The sequence below is a fragment of the Schistocerca americana genome, chromosome 2, assembly GCF_021461395.2.
Source record: "Schistocerca americana isolate TAMUIC-IGC-003095 chromosome 2, iqSchAmer2.1, whole genome shotgun sequence".
NCBI lineage: Eukaryota > Metazoa > Arthropoda > Insecta > Orthoptera > Acrididae > Schistocerca > Schistocerca americana.
The window spans coordinates 933,210,235-933,234,239 of record NC_060120.1 but is presented as its reverse complement, the minus strand read 5'-3'; the positions used below and the strand labels follow the sequence as shown (position 1 = coordinate 933,234,239).

The following is a 24,005-nucleotide window of genomic DNA, read 5'->3' as shown; positions in this document are numbered from 1 at the left end:
CGTTTAAGGCTAACAACTTTTGTTAGAGGAAAAATGTTCGCTGACCCTGACGCTTTCGTATTTGTTATGTCCGTGAGTGGTGGCAGGGGTTGCTCACTCTGCACCACGCATATGTCTAGTGGGTTGCCTATAATCTAATCATCTGCTCCGTATGAGACGGGGTAAGCCCAGCAACATTAAAGTTCCTGATTCGATCCAAAATATATTTCTCTGCTAAGAGACACCCATTCTTAAGATTTCGTTGTTGAAAATTACTTTATCAATTTGCTGGGGTAGAACACCAGGTTATTAGATCCTACTAGCTCGACGACATCTAAACATCCCAGGGCCAGTGAACAATAAAAAATCCCCAGCGTCGACGGGAAGCGTTTCGTCTCTTACAGAAGTTGTTCCCCATTACGTGATCTGTCACCACTGGAGGTTTGATGCACATGCTCTGTGCATGTGTGCTACAAGCATATGGACGCCACCAAAAGTTTTAGATGTCAGCGATGTTTGTTGTTATATTTAACAAAAGAAATGTAGGATCACACGCGTTCTCGTTATCAGTATTCACAATTTAACGTTTCTAAACACAGAAAGGGGCAAAGTGTGCAGTGATAAAAGTATACCTCCTTTGTGAATTATAGGGACAATGAAGGATGATGGTAACATTTCAGTCCACTCGACTTCTGTGTTTTTGACTAGAGCTTGGCCGTGTTGAAGAACTATCGTTCGTGGTAATTACATTTGGTTCGGAAGATGTCCAGATGTGCTCTAGCAAGAGATGAAAAACCGGAATCCCCTCCCCTCCCCCCCTCCAGAAAAAAAGGAGAGAAAAAAGAATAGACGAGATTAGAAATCGTGCCCTGAGGGTCGCCTACAAACTTAGTTATGTGTATACACAGTTAATCCATCCAGGCAATCGAGAATCTCTACGATTTTTGCCTGTTATCGACATTGATACTCGCAAGGTATCGGTACCGGGATTTCCAAGGCTTTCGAGAATGTTTTAATTTTTTAGTCTGAAGCCGGGTAACATGTGCCAAAAACATTTCTTGTGAGATAATTAAAAATTTAAAACTTCCCCGATTTTTACCTCTACTTGCATTGTGGTGACAAATTTCGTGATTCTAATTCAACGGGAAGTACACTATAAATTTTAATGAGTAAATTTACGGTTATCCAAATATGTGAGATAAATGGCCCTATCTTTTCAGTATATTGACTTTGAAGCTTAACTTCTACACCACCCAGAGAGCACAGACCTTAGTATTTAACATAAATTTTAATTTCGTACTTCTACGTGTTCCTTAGGTAAAGGTGTTTTAACAGGCAGGTACACAGATACTGAATCAGATAACAAGTAACAATTTTTTTTTCGTGTGTTAAAATTACATATTAACAACTTTCGGATTTTTTTCTTTTAGTTGTGCTGGAAAACCTTGCTTCCTGCCAAAGTTCCTGATTCTAGGTCAATGGGAAGTATCTTACACGTTTTGATAAGAGTTTGCGAATATCAAAATATATGACCCAAATAGCCCTACATTTTGACTGCATTCACTTAAAAAAGCACTCCGTCTTCAGGCCACATGTGGCCCATCGGGACCATCCGACCGTCGTGTCATCCTCAGCTGAGGATGTGGTCAGCACACCGCTCTCCCGGTCGTTATCATGGTTTCCTGTGACCGGAGCCGCTACTATTCGGTCGAGTAGCTCCTCAATTGGCATCACGAGGCTGAGTGCACCCCGAAAAATGGCAACAACGCATGGCGGCCCGGATGGTCATCCATCCAAGTACCACCCACGCCCGACAGCGCTTAACTTCGGTGATCTCATGTGAACCGGTGTGTCCACTGCGACAAGGCCGTTGCCGCATTGACGTAGAAGTCTCGATGTAGACCTTGGTTGTTGGTATAAATTTCAACTTGATATGTCTGCCTTTACTGAAAAAAAGGGTTTTTAACAGTTAGACAGGTTCAAATGGTGCAAATGGCTCTGAGCACTATGGGACTTAACATCTACGGTCATCAGTCCCCTAGAACTTAGAACTACTTAAACCTAACTAACCTAAGGACATCACACAACACCCAGTCATCACGAGGCAGAGAAAATCCCTGATCCCGCCGGGAATCGAACCCGGGAACCCGGGTGTGGGAACCGAGAGCGCTACCGCACGACCACGAGCTGCGGACTTAGACAGGTAGACGGACAATAATCCCATAAGGGTTTCGTTTTTACCGACTGAGGTATGGAATCTTAGTAAAAAAAGAAGCCAAGCGATGTTTGTCTTACTATATTATAGTTGTTAGTGGGAAGAAAAGATTGTGGAAAGAGAGAAGTGAATTTAATCTTCATTCCTTGCGAAACAAAACACTCCATCCCGCTTTCATATGTTACCACTTCCGTTGCGTCAGAGCTGTTGTCAGAACCAGTCCTACTAAATTCTACATGGCCGTGACCTCCACTGCGTGATTTACGTGTCTGTAAACACCACGAGTGGGTGGAGTTCCCGTTCGGGGCGTAGCCGAGTGCTGGAGGCAACGTGTGGTGACCATCTCGTTGCTAGCGGGGACAGGGGACAACGGACACCCGGTGGCGGTTACGTAAGACTTGGTGCGGGCGACGCGAGGAACAGCACACAGCAGCGTTATGGGGCGGAACCACGAGGGCACGCCGCCATAATAGAGGTGCGGCCTGCTGGGCCATGTCGCGGTTCACTGCGCATCTCGGCCAGCTGTACTCTCTCTCCAGGGAGAGGAGACACTGCTCTGTCTCCAGCCACGAGCCACGGAAACAACGCCACACCTCACTCCGGCAGACCTTGCCGTGTCCTGGACACGCGACGCTTCTTTTCAACACGTTGAAGTGATCCCTTGCGTGTAGTGACTTACTCTGTCGCTACCCAATTACGTGCGAGCTAGACTCACTACACTTATAGGTAATACTAGCGGAACGATCCTGACCCTTTTTATAGGATTTCACGTTTAAAGTTACTAATGGCTAACAAGATTACATGCTGCTTCTGTCATTTCTGTATATACTCTGCATTGGTGACACTGATTTACTTATTGTCTATCGACCGAGGTACGGAATAATAGGGCAGTCTGTATTATTTCACGCACCTATTCATACTTCCCACGGAAGTAATCATGTACTACTTGTTGCTGCTAAATTTTTGCATGCTGCTCGCGTTGGTCGAGATCCAATGACTGTTAGCAGAATATGGAATCGGTGGATTCAGGAGGTTAATACGGAACGCCGTGCTGGATCCCAACGGCCTCGTATCACTAGCAGTCGAGATGACAGGCATCTTATCCGCATGGCTCTAACAGATCGTGCAGCCACGTCTCGATCCCTGAGTCAACAGATGGGGACGTTTGGAAGACAACAACCATCTGCACGAACAGTTCGATGACGTTTGCAGCAGCATGGACTATCAGCTTGGAGACCGTGGCTGCGGTTACCCCTGACGCTGCATCACGGACAGGAGCGCCTTCGATGGTGTGCTCAACGACGAACCTGAGTGCACGAATGATCAAACGTCAGTTTTCGGATGAATCCAGGTTCTGTTTACAGCATCATGATGGTCGCATCCGCGTTTGGCGACACCGCGGTGAACGCACATTGGAAGCGTGTATTCGTCATCGCCATACTGGCGTATCACCTGGCGTGATCGTAGGGGGGGGGGGGGGGGGTGCATTGGTTACATGTCTCGCGATAGGCTACAATCCGAGTTTTATCGAAGTCGGAAACGTGATGGTACGCATTTCTCCTCCTTACACGAGGCATCACAATAACGTTTCACCAGGCAACGCCGGTCAACTGCTGTTTGTGTATGAGAAATCGGTTGGAATTTTCCCTCACGTCAGCCCGTTGTAGGTGCCGCCACCGGCGCCAACCTTGTGTCAATGCTCTGGAAAGCTAATCATTTGCATATCACAGCATTTTCTTCCTGTAGGTTAAATTTCGCGTCAGTAGCACGTCATCTTCGTGGTGTAGCAATTTTAATGGCCAGTAGTGTATTTAAACAATCCTGGTTTCCATCCGGATAGTGCCGCTACTAGCGTCACTTTCATGATCCTGGTGCGAAGTTTGAACACACATCATCTTTAGTATGTAGAAACAGCGTACCAACTTTCGTTTATGTGGCACAAATCCTTCTTGGTACTGCGATTTTTTTTAGATCAGTGTATTTCAAAATTTCTGCGCAGCTTATGTATAAAATGCTTGTAGCCTTCACAATAAGCGTATCTTTTGTTGCACTCGTCTACGCATCCTAGTTATCGAGATATTTAATTTTGAAATCATGGACTCCTTCGCTGGACACCAAGCACTAGACCCTCGTAATGGTATGGGACGTTACATTAGCTGCAATTCATTAATTCTGTGGTGAACGAAGACCACGATCCATGTTCCGCAGAGTGCACGACTTAGCGTCGCCGCAGATGGCAGTGTGTGTCGGGTGGGGCACGGCGTTGGCGGCTTGAGGCAGGGAAGGCCACCTGGTCGCCTTCAGCCCCACGGGGTCGAACAACCCGGGCGCTGGCAGTGGCTGCGGCGGCGGCGGCGGCGGCGGCGGCGGTGCGGTGGCGGTGAGGCCGGTCTGGTTTTGTTTCCACGTAAGGCGTGGCCGCCGGGTTCAAGGCTGTTCGAGCGACCGCCCCGGCGCCTCCGCAGTCGCAGGCCTGCGCTGCCGCTGGCTACCGCCGCTTACGTGCGGTCCGTGGCACTCCGGTGATCGCCCTGCTGTGTACCGAAGGTATCGGCATTAAGATTGTAACACCGTGCAGGCACTACGAAAACAAATAGTTATGAACTGCACTACACGCCTGCGTATGAGAAAGATAAGCATTTCAGTGCAACTGCACAAAGTAAGTGGGAATAATGCCATCTATATGAGGAGACAAAAGTGATGGGGTACCTCCTAATGCCGTGTCGCACCCCTTTCGCCTGGCGTAGTGCAACAACTCGACGTGACAAGTCGCTGGAAGTTCCCTGCAGAAATACTGGAGTCGTATCGGCTCTGTAACAGTCCATAATTGTGAAAATATTGCTGGTGCAGGATTTTGTACACGAACTTACCTAGCGATTCTGGCCCATAAATGTACGATGGGATTAATGTCGGCCTATCTGGGTGGCCAATCATTCGCTCGAATTGTTCAGAATGTTCTTCAAACAAATTGCGATCATTTCTGCCACAGGTGACATGGCGCATCGCCATACATCGTTGTTGCGCAAAGTCCATTAATTGCTGGAAATGGTCTTCAAGTAGCCCAACATAACCATTTGCAGTCAATGATCGCTTCAATTGGACCAGAGGACCGTGTCCTCTCAATGTAAACACAGCGCACACCATTATGAATCCACCACCAGTTTGCACAGCGCCTTGTTGACAACTCTGCTCCATAGCTTTGTGAGGCTTGCGCCACGCTCGAAACCTACCATCAAATTATACCAACTGAAATCGGGACTCATCTGACCAGGTCAAGGTTTTCCTCTCGGCTAAGATCCAATTGATATGGTCACGAGAAGAGGAGAGGCGCTGAAAGCGATGTCGTGATGTTAACAACGGCAGTCGCATCCATCGTCTGATTGCCACAGCCCATAACGCCAAATTTCGCCGCACTATTGTAGCAGATACGTTCGTCGTTCGTCCCACATTGATTTCTGCGGATATTTCATCCAGTATTGCTTGTTTGGTAACTCCGACAACTGTATGCATACGGCGCTGCTCTCGGTCGTTAAGTGAATGTCGTCGGCCACTGCGTTGTCCGTGGTGAGAGGAAATGTCTGAAATTTGGCATTCTCTGCACACTCTTGGCAGTGTGGATCGCAGAATACTGAATGCTCTATCGATTTCAGAAATGGAATGTCCCATCCATCCAGCCCCAGCTACCATTCCGGGTTCAAAATCTGTTAATTCCCGTTGTGTGGCCTTATTCACATTGGAAACCTTTTCACATTAATCAGATGAGTACAATTGGCCGCTCCACCAACGCTCTGCCCTTTTATAACTTGTATACGGTATAATACCGTCATCGGTATCCGTGTATATCGCTATCTTATGAGCTTTTTTTAAAAAAGAAATCTAGGGTACGTTATCTGGCCATACAGAGAGTATTTTGGCGACGAGTCGTAAATATTTCCGACTGATTCTGAAAAACCAGCAGGCTCCACCTGTGCGTCAATGGAGACACGTCTTTCAGGCCGTTACCCACAGTTCATGGAACCGGAGATCCCGCCTGTTCAATTGGGCACTTGCGAGTAGATATCTGGGATGGGCCTTCAGTTTGCTTTAATTTCAATTGACAACAGGTTTTAGTTTTTCCAAATATGGTGAAGGAGTGGACCCAAGATGCCATGGAAAACTTATACAATTTTACCACGAAAGAATTTATTTGGGGAACTTGATCCACGGACATTAGGTGGCCTGCAATCCAAAAATCGTGTGTCCGAAGAGGTGCTTGAAATATTTCTAGATATTATTCCAGGTGTGGATCAAATTGTAATAAAAGCTAAGCTACCAAAGTTGAGATCAATTTTCAGAACAGACGGGGTCCTCTGAAAGAAACGGGAGACTGAAATGTATATGTCAACACTATGATGTGTGCCAACAAAAACCATTCGTGCGACTTTTTTCGAGAAATATAGTGGTTGAACAAATACATGGAAAAACCGCAGAACATAAATGAAGATTCTAGTCAAGCCTGCAGTGTGCGCTCTTGTATTTTACCCCGACCGGCACCTCTGTAATGTCATGTGTCACTTGTGGTCAGAAACATGTACTGTGCAATTGTGAGTGCGCTATGTCGGAGATCAGTGAACCCTAACGTTGGTAAATTGTTGGTGCCCGTATGGTGGGTCCTTCTGTAACCATGCAACCAAGGTTGCCTAAGTATTTGGTGTTTCAAGAGGCACCATATCGAAAATTTATAGCGCATACAGGGAAAGCGGAAAACCTTAATCTCGCAAGTCACAACGCGGACGAAAGTGCGTGTTGAGTGATCGTGAAAGACGGTCATTGAAGAGAACTGTGACGAAAAGTCACGTCAGAACTGAATGTCAAGTTCGCGAAGCATGTCAGTGCCGACACAATACGAAGGAAGCGGAGCTCCAGAATCGGGAAACTGCAGGCCGAACTGGAATTGGAAACTGGAAGTTTGTGGTAAGGACAATGGGACCAAACTGCTGAGATCATAGGTCCCTAGGCTTACGCACTACTTAGTCTAACTTAAACTAACTTACGCTAAGGACAACACGCACACCCTTGCCCGAGAACTGGAATTCCAAAACCACTTGTCAGTGATACAAATGCCAGTAACAGGGCAACGTGGTGTCGAAGCCATAAAGTGCAGCAATGAAAGAAACTCATTTGGTCAAGTGAGTCTTGTTTTGCACTCTTTACATCGCAAGAATGAAACCTGGCGTGGGTTCGGTGACGATTTCGGTAGGCACATCGTTTTATTACATGCGCACCGTGATTAGTCTGCAAGATGTTATGTGACCTTCAGGCCGATCGGATCCGTCCCGTGGTACAATATTTGTTCCCTGTTTGTGATACTATGTTCCAAGACGACACGGTCTCTTTTCACACTCGCACCGGCCAGGTGTTGCGAGCACGAGGATGTGTTGTCGAATCTCCCCTGGCAACCTCGTGGTCTCCTTTGGATAGAAGTGAGCATAAATGCTACACACCTCTTGATCGTTACCTGAACTCGGCACAGTTTTACAGGAAAAAATGCTGTAAGACTCCTCGGGATCCTTACAGGAGCTGTGCTAATCATTCCGAGACGACTGGAAGCTGATTTGAAAGCCAGTTTTCCTACAACGTACTAGGTATGGTAATGTGTTGTGTTTTTGATGTTTCGGTGTTTTCAACCATCCCCTGTACAAGAGTACGCAGCATTCAAGTCGCAGGCGACTACAATAATTTTATCCTACTGTCGCAAATGTATGTATAATAATTTCAAAATCCGCTCTCAAAATGATACCTGAAAAGCTTCCTACATAATTTTGGTGAGTTATCGTCTCGTGACAACTGATATCCGTCGCTTATAGTTTCTGTCCTATCGAGCATTCACCGCAGTCTTGTATCTGTATATCATGTCGATTTATGTAACGCACGAAAACCCACGGCCTCCGAGAAAATCTTGGAGCCTAGATCCGACCGACAGGGCCTGCAAGTTAGTCAGATCATGTGCTATCGAGAGCTTGCATGTATTTAAACGTGGAATTGGCCTGCGACTCTGGCTCGTCGCAGAAATCCGCTCGTGTTTAGATAGCTATTCCCGGAATGAAGAAAGATTACGCAAAGCGTTTCTCATTCAAAAATCACTGCTCAATATTGTGAGAACAGAGTGTTATGTCCGTTGTAAAAAGCTGAAACCACTACCAGCATGGCTGTCGACAGTGGGAGGATCATGGCGAATCGAAACTGTGGTTTATCTTTCCGCCATATTGCTGCCCTCGTCGGTACTTATCCCTTGACTGTCATGCGAATACGGAATCTATAAATTCAGGAGAGTCATTCTGATCGCCATACAAGATTTCAGAGTCCCACACGACTAGTGCACAAAAGGTCAGAAATATTGTTTGCTCGACAACGCAGGTTGGTACACTAACCTTCACGTTGGGCCAGGAAATGGGTTTCTTGGTGCAAGATATCCACACGGGCGTGAGACGACTTCTGGAATAGCACCTACTGGTTGCAAGGTGAGCATTGTTGCGTCTTCCCTTGACGCGGCAGCATAGTTGTGACCGCAAAGAAAACATTTGACATAGGAGCGGCATCTCGTCTTTTCAGACGAATGACAGTTCCACGTAGAGCATCAAGATGGACGCATCCATGGATGAAAGCTCTGAGCAGACAGCTTGCGTCATCGTTAATCGGGCCCGGCACTGGGAATTATGGCATGTGGTGGCACTAGGTACACAACACGATCACGTCTAAAAGAGGAGGAACTTGAGATTTTTAAACATTTAGCTCTTGGAGGTGGTTTAATTTGATTGAACAGCTGCAGCTTATTAATAAGAATTTCTCACGGCCACTCAACGGCTGTTTACCAGCTGCGCCTATTATCTCGAGGATGTAATCTTCCTCAAACGCACTTCCTTATGTCACTTATTCAGCACTAGATAATTTATATTACAGTCCAGTTGTCATTCGGCAGCAAAAGAATCTTATATTCACAACTATATCAAGAAGAAACATCTTATTGATTTATTTCTCCCCGGTTTAATACAATAACTTTGCTTTAGTTATTTAATCGATATACCCATGTAATCCTCAGAATCCTTCTTAACAGCCGATTCCTTGAGCGTATGGCGTTTCACTTCTGTACAGTGTACAGAAAAGACTTCAGATGCTTGAAATGGCTCTGAGCACTATGGGACTTAACATCTGAAGTCATCAGTCCCCTAGAACTTAGAACTAATTAAACCTAACTAATGTAAGGACATCACACACGTCCATGCCCGAGTCAAGATTAGAACCTGCTACCGTAGCCGTCGCTCAGTTCCAGACTGAAGCCCCTAGAACCGCTCGGCCACACCGGCCGGCAGAAAAGACTTCCTAAACTTCGTTTCATATTACAGTGTAGCACATTTCTTTATTCCAGAAAAGTTTTTTTAGGTATTGGCAGTTTGTAGCCTCATTATTTTTGCATTTTTCAGTTATTTTCCTGCTCAAATGGCAGAATCTAATTTCCTAATCTACTTACTTCGACATCTCCTGTATTAACAGCAGTCAATTAGCCCCGTTTTACTTTCGGTACTGTTCCTCTTACAACGTCTTTTCAGTACGCTATTCATCCAAGTGGAGGAAACGAAAATTCACTCATCTGCGGGTGACAAAAGGAGTTGCCCAGACGCTGCGCGATGAATGAATCAGCTCGGGCGAACAACACGAGGCGTGGAAAACTGCGTTCTCGCTTATCCGCTCTCTGTTACGGGGCATGAAAGGAATCCGGTCACGAGCTGTGTTGTCCTTCAAGCATTACCGGTTCCTGCGTCACTTCCCTGAAATCTTATACCTCTATATAGGGAACTATAACTGGCCGCTCGATTTTCAATCGACTGTGAAAATCCGACGGGGCTGGGAGAAACAAAGGATCGTGCTACCAAAAATAGCCCGTACATACTGTAGATATATCTTCACCTGTAAAGGAGGTTCAGAGTGCGGGTAGCATTCAGATCTCTCTGTACAGATAAGAATCTACAGCTTAGGCGTTTCTTGCTTCTGTGTTAACAGAAGCTTTGATCTTAGTGTTTCTTCGCCCGTTATAGATTATCTAAGAGCCACACGTGCATGATTTTTCATTATAACAGCACTGCAAAGACGTTGCGAGGCTGTGCGGCGTTAATGATAGCAGCGTAAATAGGAAGAGCCATCCAAAGGAATACCGAGGAAACATGTGTTTGCCGGTTTTAACACTAATAACCAGTAAAAGTATAAATGACGATCTCTCACTAGACGACAGAAAACAAATTAACATCCAGTTATATTTTATGTTGATGATGTTGCACAGCTTTAATGAAGGTTAAGAACTGTCTTATGCAATACAGAGCTTTAACAATATATTTTATTAGAGACGATAGATTTAAGTCTGGGATCAGATCGCCATCAGCTCTAAAACCCATCTGAATTTGCGTAACTAAGTGAATGATTATACCACACATCAATATCTATAAGGTTAAATGGACATACATGTTACGAATATATACCTATTACTAGTGGTGTTACAACGTTACTTCAATTACGCAAATGCATAGCTGAGGTAGTTTCTGGACCTGATGATGGTCTGATCCCATACCGAAATCGACCGTCTCTATTAAAATGTAATGTTGCAACTGTGTATCGCATAATGCAGTTCTTTATGTTAATATCTAGAGAGAAAATGTAGACTCATATAGGTGGTAGTTACACCGTTTAGACGTACTCTTTAAGCATATGTTGAGCTATTTCATCATTAAAAAATGACAAATTATCCTGCTGACACATTTTCCAACATTTGAATAAAGTGCAACAATGTAATACATTTTGACGTACGTACAACGCAACACTTTAGTACTAATGTAAGAGACCAAGCTATAATTAGAAAATGGAGTGTTAAAAGAAACAACAAAACCTTACCTTCCATACAAAGGGTCACGTCATACGATTTGTAGCTTAACAGTAACTTAAAAGCACGCGCCTAGAGTTGTGTGTAGAAGGAAGTGAACCTAGAGTAAATAGCATAGCATATGTTGTTGATATATTTGTAGAGTACGGATAACGAACAAATTCTCAGCCAAACTGAAAGTTTATGGTAAAATTTTAGTAAAGAATTACTGATGCAATAGTTTTTTCAAATATAATTTTTTAAAGTGTGTATGCAGACTGAAGCGAGGAATGAAAATTTATACGAAGGCTGAGTTTCCATGATGGGTCTCTTACTCAATGGGCAGATGCGCTAATCTCACCACGACCCTGGCAACAGTGGCTTTGCACTACTGCACCGACTATTCCAGCACACCCCCTCCTCAATCCAAATTCCCACTCAACCCTCAGCCCACTTGGTATTCGCCCATCTGCCCCCAACGAACAGCGTTGCGGAAGGTCTTCAGCTGCATTTTGAATAGCACCTCAGCATCGAGTGAGACGGAGGATCTTTCCTGAAATCCACGCGTAGGTGCTTTAATCAAAGGAAACTGTATGGTTCCAGATACCTTTTCACGTCTCTAACATTTATGATGAATATATGCAGACTGAAGCGATGAATGAAAATTTGTACCATTGTAACATTTTTGGTTAAAGCACCTCTGCCTGGGTTTCAGGAAGGGACTCCTGCTTCGTTCGAGGCTGAGGTGCTTTTCCGATACAGTTGAAGAGCCTCTGTGATACCGTTTGAGTTTACGGTCAGTACCAAGTGGATTGAGCCGTGAATGGGAATTTGGATTGAGGTGGGAGATGTGCTAAGGTAGTCCGTGCAGTTGTGCAAATCCGCTGTGCCATTGTGGCGTGGTAGTCATCGCATCCGCCTAGTGAGCAGCAGATTGTAGTTCGAATCCCGGCCTTGGTGCAGACTTTCATTCATTGTTTCAGTCTGCATGTAGATGTTTGAGATTTGAAAAGGTTTTTAATTGTACTTCTCTTACTGGTATTAGTGATTAACTGTCCGCTCCATTCGCATATTGAGTGAATAATCTGTTTCTTATATACTTGACTGTTTTCTGTAGCTTCTTCTAACGACAAAATTTTTGTAGAAATTATAGAGTGCAGCAATCAGTCATCCTTTTTTTTCGCAGGCTTTATTTTGCAAATCAGAATTTTGGCTAGTGCCTAGCTATTATCAATGCACTATCTTCGAAACATATCAGCGTGTCCAGGGCCTTCGTGTAAGAACTATTATTTTGTTTTGCCGGAAAATAAGTGTAATAGTACAGCAACGAAGTGTAATGAAATCCGGATTTGCAAAATAAATAAATAAAGGAACGACTGATTGCTGCGCTCTGTAATTTATAAATAATTTATAAATCATGTCACAGTCGCTGAGTGCACTCAAGTTCCTAATGGAAGGTAACCTGACAAATTTCTTGTTGATATTTGGTATTTTCCGATTACAATAATGAGCTGTAACAGGAAATGTAAATCTTTCACACATTTATGAGCCAATACCAGCTGCTTAATATTGACGAACCTTTGGAACGCTACACAGCAACAATTCTGTGTGGCCTGGATTCGACCTGTCGTCGGTAGGTTTTCTGAAGTAAGTGGCAGCAGAAACCTACGCACAGGTCTTGCAGTTCCTGTAGATCGTAGATTACGAGCTGCACGTTTGTGTGCGCGGATTTAGTGTCCCAAATGCCCTACATTTGGTTCAGATAGGCGAGGTCGGCAAATCACTAGGTGGTCCAAGTCCTGTATTGCTCCACATTCACACCTATCGCTATCACTGTAGCCCCATTTAAATAGGTTTGATTTGCACCCAGTTACTCTAGTGCGCAGCTGGTTTAATGACCTCCAAGTTGTAAAAGGTAGTTGAAATCATGCAGATCCCTCCTCAAGTAGTTCCATTGTGGAGTGTGGCACCATTTCTCCCAAAGAGATAGCCGCCTTGCGACGGGCTTGGTGGCGAGCTCTTCAGTAGTTTCAATGAAACTCCTGCGGGATTTCATCCGGACACGTTGTTTTCGGTGCATATGCATCAGGTGTCGAGGATCATTCTTTTGTTTTGATCTTTCGATCTCGGCGGCTACTTGTCTGCGGATAGTGGGTGGTGCTATGCCTATGATGGGATAAATTTAGTCTTTGGGAGTTGGTTTAAGGCATCCTGTGGCAATACGTACAGTTTCGTTTACGGCGACGTCAGCTTGCTTAGTGTGAGCAGAGTTCCTCCAAACTGGCTCCGCGTATTCCGCTGCTGAGATACTCAGCACCAGACCCGTGGTGCGCAAAACCGCAAAAGGTGAGGTTGAGCTCCCCACGATGAACCTGCTAGCTTCCGCAGTATGTTGTTCCTGGCACAGACCTTTTTTTTTAGTGTTGTGACTGTGCTGCTTAAACGTAAGCGTTCTGTCCAATGTTACTCTCAGGTATTTTGGGCTGTTTGTATGCTTCAGCTCTTCTCCTTCCCACATGAGAGTTTCCGTTTGGTTTGTTTGTTCCTAAGATGGAAGGCGTCAGACTACTGTAGCTTGATTCTGGCATTGTGACACGGAAAGTTATCTTTCTGGGTGATCCCACTACTGTCGAGGAAGACATCAGGCATGAAAGGATGCAGGTGGTCCACAGTAATGGCCACGTACTCCACGACTATCACGGTACCTTGGACTTGTACCACTTGAGGCCAACGTGAATGTTCTGCATAGTATCACACTGCCCCACCGGCCTGTGTCTGTGGCACGGTATGTTCACCTGGATGACGGTGTACACAGAGATGAAAAACGATATGGCGTAACAAGGAGCACGATTCATCCGATCTGGCTTTATAGTTTTCGAGTCCCTCCTCTCCAGGCGCCGGCCCTTAACTACCTGGCCTTTGTCAGCATCACTTACGAGGTGTGGCTATGAAATAATGGGACAGATGCTGTCACAGAGTAAGTATCTTCTGTAGACATACCAGAGTGGCCATGGCCTTCGTGTAAGAGATGTTATTTTGTTTTGTCGGAAAATAAGTGTAATAACAGTGTCGTGAATTTCCGCATGAAACGTGGAAAAACTGCTACAGAACCTTATCTTGAACTAAAATCAATGTATGGTGAACGCTGTTTATTTCCTACGCCAGTTTTTGAGTGGCTCAAGTGTTCCCAAGATGGCCGAGAAAACGTTGAAGATGACTCACGCCCGGGACGCCGTTCAACATCAAAGACGGATGCAGATATCGAAAAAGTAGGTAATCTGATTCGATCTGACCATCAGTTGAATATTAGATCGACTACTAAAACCGCAGGAATTAACAAAGAATTCGTAGGGCAAATTTTACGTAGCCAGTTTAACTTGAGAAAAGTGTGTGCGAAACTGGTGCCGAAAATTCTCGCGATAGAACAAAAGGAAGCTCGTGAAACTGACGTTTTGAATACCACTGAAAATTATCCCAATTTCTTGTAAGGAGTGATATTGTTGTGACTTGGCAAGACAGCCAAGTCACTATGAGAGGAAGCCGAAAGGCACGCGTTTAAGCTCACACAGGCTGGCGTGAGGTCTGGAACAGGTAAGGGAATTTATAGTAGCAAAGAACCTAAGTAACTACTGGAATACTTAACTTTAATTCATAATTGGTGAACATCAGTCTGACGGTACATGTATCACAAGATAAATAGCAAATGATAATGGCGCCTTGCTAGATCGTAGCAAATGACATAGCTGAAAGCTATGCTAACTATCGTCTCGGCAAATGAGAGCGTAATTTGTCAGTGAACCATCGCTAGCAAAGTCGGCTGTACAACTGGGGCGAGTGCTAGGAAGTCTCTCTAGACCTGCCGTGTGGCGGCGCTCGGTCTGCAATCACTGACAGTGGCGACACGCGGGTCCGACGTATACTAACGGACCGCGGCCGATTTAAAGGCTACCACCTAGCAAGTGTGGTGTCTGGCGGTGACACCACAGATATCATGTGACGAAATTTGGTTTATCATTTATGGTCCAGAAAGTAAGCGCCATTCCATGCACTAGAAGGGCCAAAGTTCACCGAGAGCGCAAAAAATTTCGACTGAGCAAATCAAGATCCAAAGCATAGGTGATTGGCTTTTTTTTCGATACTCATGGAATTATGTATAATCACTGAGTACCTGAAGGTCAAAATATTAATCATCGTTACTATCTTAAGGATGTTGCTCAACTCCTTGAGAAAATAACAAAAAAGGCCCGAATTTCGGTTCAAAAAAATGGTTCAAATGGCTCTGAGCACTATGGGGCTTAACATCTGAGGTCATCAGTCGCCCAGAACTTAGAACTACTTAAACCTAACTAACCTAAGGACATCACACACATCCATGCCCGAGGCAGGATTCGAACCTCCGACCGTAGCGGTCGCGCGGTTCCAGATTGTAGCGCCTAGAACCGCTCGGCCACGGTGGCCGGCCCGAATTTTGGAAGAACAAGTCAAGCGTTCTGCATCAAGAGAACGCACCAGCTCATACCGCATTGTCTGTTAAGAGGTTTCTCCTGAAGTACAGAATCCCAGTGTTAGAGCACCCATCTTATTCGCCTGGCCTAATACGATGTGACCTTATATATACTCCAAGGTCAAATCTTCATCAAAACGAAAAAGATTTCAGTCTGCTGAAGAAGTGAAACAAAAAGCGGCATGCGTCATCAAGGAGCTCACGGAGGAGCGTTGTAGGGATATAGAAGAGAAGTGTAATGGCGGTAACAATAATTACTTGAGTATGTTTGAATTTACAGCGGTAGTCCCATCATTTCACAGCCCCACCTCGTATATCATTGTATTTTAGCACTCTGCGGACCACGTCGTTGATAGAAAGATTACACATTCGTCTCTTCTCCACTTACGTCATTCCGTTACCGCGTCACGTTCCCACTAGCCAACAAGCGGCATTCATTCTCGCGGTGAGCTGTGTTGATCATGATTTGGTTCCTGTATAGTAATTAGCTATCAGTAAAGATCAGTAAATTAGTAATTTTTTTTCAAATTTGTGGTAAGGTCTTATGGGAACAAACTGCTGAGGTCATCGGTCCCTACGCTTACGCACTACTGAACCTAACTTAAACTAACTTACGCTAAGGACAAGACACTCACCTATGCCCGAGAGACGACTCGAATATCCGACGGAACGGCCGTTGTGGCCGAGCAGATCTAGGCGCTACAGTCTGGAACCGCGCTACCGAAACGGTCGCAGGTTCGAATCCTGCCGCGGGCATGGATGTGTGTGCTGTCCTTAGGTTAGTTAGGTTGAAGTAGTTCTAAGTTCTAGGGGACTGATGACCTCAGCTGTTAAGTCCCATAGTGTTCAGAGCCATTTGAACCATATCCGACGGGGGGAGCCGCGCGGGCCGTGACAAGGCCCCTCAGACCACACGGCTAACCTGAACGGCAAAATTAGTAAAAATGTTACAAAAACAAAAGTAGGTTGCATGATTTCCTAGTGCAATTACGCCAGTCCTCACGAAAGGTGATAGTTTGTAATGTGCCAAATACACCGAGGTGGCAAAGCCATACGCTAGCAATGTGCACATATGCAGGTGGCGGTAGTATCTTGTACACAAGGTATAAAAGGGCAGTACGTTTGTACGCTGGCGGAGCTGTCATTTGTACTAAGGTGATTCGTGTGAAATGGTTTCCGATGTGATTATGGCAACACAAGGTAATTAACAAACTTTGAACGAAGAGTGCTAGTTAGAGGTAGAAGCATGGGACATTCCATTTCGGAAAACATTAGGAAATTGAACATTCTGGCATCAACAATGTCAAGAGTGCTTTGAGCGCAATAAATGTCAGACATTACCTCTCACCACGCACAACACAGTGGCCGATGGCTTTCACTTAACGACCGAGAGTGGCGGCGTATGCGTAGCGTTGTCAGTGCTAACAGACAAGCAACACTGCTTGAAATGACAGCAGAAATCAATGTGGGACGTACGACGAACGTATCTGCCAGGACAGTGCGGCGAAATCACGAAGTCTGGCATTAATGGTGTATGGCAGCAGACGACCGACGCGTGCCTTTGCTAAAAAGCACGACATCGCCTCTTCTGGGCTCATAACTATATCAGTAGGACCATAGACGACTTGAAAGCTTTGGTCTGGTTAAATGAGTTCCGATTTCAGTTAGTAAGAGCTGATGGTAGTGTTGTCAACAGTGCACTGTGGAAGATAGCGGTGGCTCCGTAATGGTATGGGCTGTGTTTACAAGGAATTGAATGAGTCCTCTGGTCCGATTGAACCGATCATTGACTAGGAGCCCGCATCTCGTGGTCGTGCCGTAGCGTTCTCGCTTCCCACGCCCGGGTTCCCGGCTTCGATTCCCGGCGGGGTCAGGGATTTTCTCTGCCTCGTGATGGCTGGGTGTTGTGTGCTGTCCTTAGGTTAGTTAGGTTTAAGTAGTTCTAAGTTCTAGGGGACTGATGACCATAGATGTTAAGTCCCGTAGTGCTCAGAGCCATTTGAACCATTGACTAGGAATGGTTATGTCTTGCTAGCCATTAATGGTCTATACGTCCCCAAACAAGGATGGAATTTTTATGGACGACCATGCGCTATGTCACCGGACCACAATTGTTCGCGATTGGTGTGAAGAACATCATGGACAATTGTAACAAATAATTTGGTCACCCAGATGGCCTAACGTGAATCCCATCAAACACTTATGGGACATAATCGAGAGGACAGCTCGTGCACAAAATCCTACACCGGCAAAGCCTTGTCAATTACGGACGGCTGTAGAGACGGCATGGCTCAGTATTTCTGGACTTCCAACGACTTGTTGAGTCCATGACACGTCGAATTGCTGCACTACGCCAGGAAATAGGAGGTCCGATACGATTCTGGCAGGTATCCCGTGATTTTTGTGTAAAGTAAGGGCTGTGCGTCAAGCGCCCACGTGTAATGTCGGCAAGATAAAACTGCTCTGGCTGCACGTTTCCATAGTAGTATTTCGCTAGTAATCTCGTCCACTGCGCTCGACGGACAGGTATTAGTCTGCATATACGGTACCGCCTTATAAACAGGCGTGCTTTAGTAGGCACTGCTCGGATGGCCGTCCAGGCTGACTACACAGGATGCTCTGGCGCACTCCAACTTAACTTCGCATATTACGGCACACGAGACACTTCTCTCTCGTAGAATGCTCTTTCCTATCTGCCGTATTTTAGACTTGTCGCCCGAAATTAGACGCCACTTTCTGCACGCCAGCGAAGACGCAGCCAGCTCCGTGGTTCCCGGTGTAGTCTATTTGCATATATATTAAAGTCGTTCGGGAAAATAAACAGGCTCTTCAGAACGTACAAAAAGGAGAAGCGCAAGATTTGCAAACGCAAGAAGCGAAATAACTACCAATGCAAAACTCTTTATTGATCGAGTAGCGTCCCTAGCGTCTGCTACTCTACAACTTTGTACTCAGGACGCTCGCTAATTTTGCTCTTGACTTAGAGGTATCCGGTTCGACTACAGACGTGAATGAAGTTATCAGGATATGGCGCTCGAGGAGGCACGATTGTCTGGAGGCTTGCTCCAACCGCTCTACTCGCCGAAACGTCAATGACGAAGAAATTTTAATCGGAATACGCCATTATCATTTGCACCATTTCCTGTTCCTTTCCCGAATGGGACGTAAGAAGGGCGGACGCTACGTCACCGTATGGACGTTAATTACTCTCATTTCCCCATCGTGGCCGTTCCGCGAGATATACGCGAGAGGAAATAATATATTCTTGACTCTTCTCTACACGCACGCTCTCGCGATTCTAGTAGTAACAAGGATCGAGTTTAACGTGTCGGGGACAACTAAGTCATCGGAAACGGAGCACTAGGATAGCTTAGTAAGGATGGGGTGGAAAATCAGTTCTTCAACGGGAGCGCACTGGCGGTCGCCTTAACTTGTTTAGGGCAAACATGCAAATCGTAAATCTGGAAGGCCGGACGGGGATTTGAACCGCTGTCCTCTAGAATGCGAGTTCATTTGTACTAACCACTGCACTGGCTGACATTTAACAGTGAATCTTTCTGTGATGGACAACAGACACAAGTATATCTGCCACTGGGGTCTGATGAACGTCTCTGTAACACTCCCGTTCTTGCTGAACGAAATCGTGACGAAATGCATTTCTCTTCTTTGGCACTTTTCTCATCCTTCTATTAATACCTCAAGATAAGACTTCCAGACAGTAAAACAAAACTCAAGAGACAGCCGAATGAGAGTTCTCTAACACCCTTTCTTCGTCACTGTTTTTTTAAACAAAATATTTTATGCGAGCTACACAGTTTTTGTTATATTTTCAATAGTATTTTACGACCGCTGACATTTCCTAAAACTAAGTTTAAAAATTTGTTTTTAAATACCTGTATATTATTTACATGAAAGCTTGACATCTGATATTCCTTCAACTATTTCAATGTGCTCATACTAATTTATGTCGTTCGGAGATGATTATTCCTGTATATATTACGAGTGTTGGTACCCCTCCGGATAGGCAATCGAATCCGCCCGGCAGATTAACGACGATGGTCGGTGTGCTGGACAGCCTGGTTGTGGTTTTCAGGTGGTTCCCCATTTATATCTAGGTGAATACCGGGCTGGAACCCAAGTCCTGTCTCAGTTACACTATTCGCAAACATTTCGAAAACTTTCACTCACTTTCACATTAATAAGATTACACGCAGACATTTGTGGCACACATACTCCGTTCCGGAAGGAAGGAGGAAGGAGGGCGTGGCGATATGATGATCACCGGCTATCCTAAGCTAACAACACCAAATCCTATATAAGCATACGGACGCTGCACTGATGCGGAACAGAGGAACAAGAAAATGATGATAATGATTACGACTGTAGTCGTTTTCAATGATTTGTCACCATTAGTGTAATTGGACAGTAGTGAATCTTTCTATTAATGTAAGTGCAGTACATTACATTTATTTATGCTCATTTTCATTTCGCTCAGCTTCTCTACGTCAAGAGGGTTTTACGTCCATTGAGTCTTTGGTTCTGTCAAAAAAAAAAAAAAAAAAAAAAAAAAAGAACAAAAAAAAACATTCTAACGTGACTGTTGACTAGAACTGTTGATATTTTTGAAAATGTAGGGAATCCGATATATAGATGCTTATAAAAACGTCATAACTGGGCCTTGATACATCGACAAATGTGTGTGATGTCCTTAGGTTAGTTAGCTTTAAGTAGTTCTAAGTCTAGGGGACTGAGAACATCAGAAGTTAAGTCCCGTAGTGCTCACAGCCATTCGAACCAACCTTAGAGCAAAAACTGATACGTCTCGTATCGAATTTGTCCAGAATACTTCATGTCTGCTTCCCGGTTTATTTGATCTCTGCAAACGCCAGTGACCTAGCAGCTGTAGTGCCAAAATTGCGTGGTGAAGTTAAACATTGCAGTTTCTGCTGATAGCACCGAGCGCCTATCACGTCATCCTCTCCCCTCACACCTCCGCGCCCATCACAAAGACTCATCTTTTATTTTAATTTTTGTTCAGCGTTTTCAGCAACTTTTTTTGAAGAATAACGATGTGAAGAAATAGCACAAGTTGCTGTTTCCTCACATCGGACATTTTGTTATTCCAGTCACACCGCCACTGCCCCCCCCCCCCCCCCCCACGCAAATGCCACCTATATTGCATTACACAGTCAAAGAGAAAGACTGTACGTGATGAAAACTCAAAAAGTAGTAAGACCCCTTCACAGAGTGAAAGCAAAATTGTGTTCTACTACAATTTCAATACGTACCGCCAATTGTGAAAAAAATAATTAATTTAAAAGTTTCGGAACTCGATATTGCCATTTCTATATCGATATGTCGGGAAGTGGTTTTGCCAATATTTATCGATGCCTTGTGGAAAAGATATTGATATGTCAATATTTTGTTAACTGCCCTATTGTTGACAAGCGCGAGTGGTTATGTCCGTAATATACAGGCTTTCATGCAATGTCGATCTCAAATGTATCCTCAGTTGTCGTTCCATGGCAGCCATTTTTACTTCGCGAAACAGACACACAACAACGTAATCAACGAGCAAGCAAGGGGGAGGGGGGCTATTAGAAGGATGCTGAGCTCAGCAGTGCCATTGGTACCAGTGAAAATATTAGGCTATCTGCTATCAACTACTTCCACTTCCACTTTTGTTTTCGTTACCTATGTACCCGTTAGATGTGTAGATCACATAAATAATGAGGAGGTATTGAAAAGAATTAGGGAGAAGAGGAGTTTGTGGCACAACTTGACAAGAAAAAGGACCGGTTGGTAGGACATGTTCTGAGGCATCAAGGGATCACAAATTTAGCATTGGAGGGCAGCGTGGAGGGTAAAAATCGTAGAGGGAGACCAAGAGATGAATAGACTAAGCATATTCAGAAGGATGTAGAACTGGGAGATGAAGAAGCTTGCACAGGATAGAATAGCATGGAGAGCTGCATCAAACCAGTCTCAGGACTGAAGACCACAACAACAAACAACAATGTACCCGTATCAAACAGTATAATGGACATATCTGACTTACCACTGAGACGTCGGATGTGTTGTCCGCCGTATAGGAGCCTCGTACACATGCTTAGGTCAGTTTGTCATCGAGTCATCATTTTCACTACTTATATCTCAACCTTCCTTTTATATCTTTTCTAAAATAGTGAATCTATTTCTCTGAGGTTTCATGTCACGTCGACTTTAATGTGTAATGTCACTGCTTGTGCCTTTGATGTACCACAAAACGTGTTACTGCGAAACGTCTTGAACAAATTGCAACGAGTTATGGTCAAAACTTGTTTTTGAGAATAAAGGCATAAATTTCATTCATCCAGATGACACGTATTTCACAGTGACGTTTACTGAACTGCAGTTGTAGGATGTAATGTTGCGGATGTGATCATTTCTATTCATAAATCGCATCTGAAGAGAATCTGAACAGTTCATGTATATATTACTACATGCACCTCTGGTTCAGTCCTTTCATAGATGAGCGTAACAAGCATTAGAAAAGATCTCCATGTGGAAAATCGAAAGAGTAATATGCTGTACCAAGAATGCTCGGTAACACATGTACCTCTCTCATGCCAACTTCTTCATATCCGGTAGCACTTGCACCCTACGTACTTTATTGACTGTATGCCGTCTTCCTTTACAGGTTTCAACTTCTGCAATTCCTTCAACTACTATGGTAATTATTCCGAGATATTTTAACACATGTTCTGTCATCCCGTCGCTTCATCTTACAAGTGCTTTCAGTACTTTCCTGTCTTCACCGATTCTGTGGAGAACCTTTTCATTATCTTATCAGACGCCTAATTTTCTATATCCTTCTGTAGCACCACATCTCAAATGCTTCGATTCCCAAAATCCGTCTTTCACCACCATAAAATACAGGGTGATTCAAAAAGAATACCACAACTTTAAAAATGTGTATTTAATGAAAGAAACATAATATAACCTTCTGTTATACATCATTACAAAGAGTGTTTAAAAAGGTTTTTTTCACTCAAAAACAAGATCATAGATGTTCAATATGGCCCCCTCCAGACACTCGAGCAATATCAACCCGATACTCCAACTCGTTCCACACTCTCTGGAGATGTTAGAGAATTGGCTGTTCCCTCAGCTCGAACAAGAAGCACAACAATTCATATTTCAGCAGGATGGAGCGCCACCACATTGGCACTTATCTGTTCGTAACTACCTGAACGTCAACTACCCGAGGCGATGGATCGGCCGCCAGGCAGCCCGTGACAGAGCACTTCATCACTGGCCTCCAAGAAGCCCTGATCTTACCCCCTGTGATTTTTTCTTATGGGGGTATGTTAAGGATATGGTGTTTCGGCCACCTCTCCCAGCCACCATTGATGATTTGAAACGAGAAATAACAGCAGCTATCCAAACTGTTACGCCTGATATGCTACAGAGAGTGTGGAACGAGTTGGAGTATCGGGTTGATATTGCTCGAGTGTCTGGAGGGGGCCATATTGAACATCTCTGAACTTGTTTTTGAGTGAAAAAAAACCTTTTTAAATGTTCTTTGTAATGATGTGTAACAGAAGGTCATATTATGTTTCTTTCATTAAATACACATTTTTAAAGTTGTGGTATTCTTTTTGAATCACCCTGTACTATGCACCAAACGTACATTCACGTTACTTTCTTCCACAAATTAAGGCCGATGTTTGACAGTAGTAATGCCCTCTTTAGCTGTGTTAGTCTTTTTTACGTCCTCTTTGCTTCTTCCGTAATATGTTATTTTACTTTCATGCTAACATATTCCTTAACACCGTGACATCCAGTTCTGATGAGTTTATCGCAATTATAATTTCTGCTCTCCTCATTACTATTGCCTTTTTTTCATTTTACTCTCAATCCTGTACGTACTCGTTAGACTTCTCAACCTTTCAAAGTGTCCTGTAATTATTGCTCTCTTCAACTAAAGAGAGTAATAATAAACAGCGAATCTTGTTGTTGTTTTCTTTTCATCCTGAATTTTAATCCTACTCTTGAACCATTCTGTTATTTCCATCATTGCTTTCAGTGTATAGAATGGACGGCAGGCACGAAAGACTACATCCCTGTCTTGCACACTTTTTAATCCTGGCACTTCATTCCTGGTCCTCCATTCTTATTCTTCCCTCTTGGTTCTTGTACGCATTTCGTATTATACGTCTCTCCCTGTAGTTTACTCCTGTTTCTATTTCAGAATTTCGAAAACCATTTCACAGAATCAAACGCCTTTTCCCGGTCGACAGATCCTATGAATATTGGGCTACTGCGGCATTATGATTAATCTTAGCCTGAAGAATAGGAAAGAAATCGACTTTAATTAGTTCGCAGGGAAAGTCATTTATTTGTTGAGTTTGCAGTAATGAACAGTAGTATTTTATGCA

The 24,005-nt window shown here is 44.3% G+C and overlaps 1 protein-coding gene and 1 pseudogene across 1 annotated transcript in view; one reads left to right on the top strand and one right to left on the bottom strand.

The window, feature by feature from the left end:
• The window catches only part of LOC124596009 (flocculation protein FLO11-like), a 487,257-nt gene that overhangs the window by 384,325 nt on the left and 78,927 nt on the right, over positions 1-24,005 (top strand). The gene's annotated exons all lie outside the window — the stretch shown is intronic.
• On the bottom strand, positions 1,737-1,854 carry LOC124597741 (annotated as a pseudogene).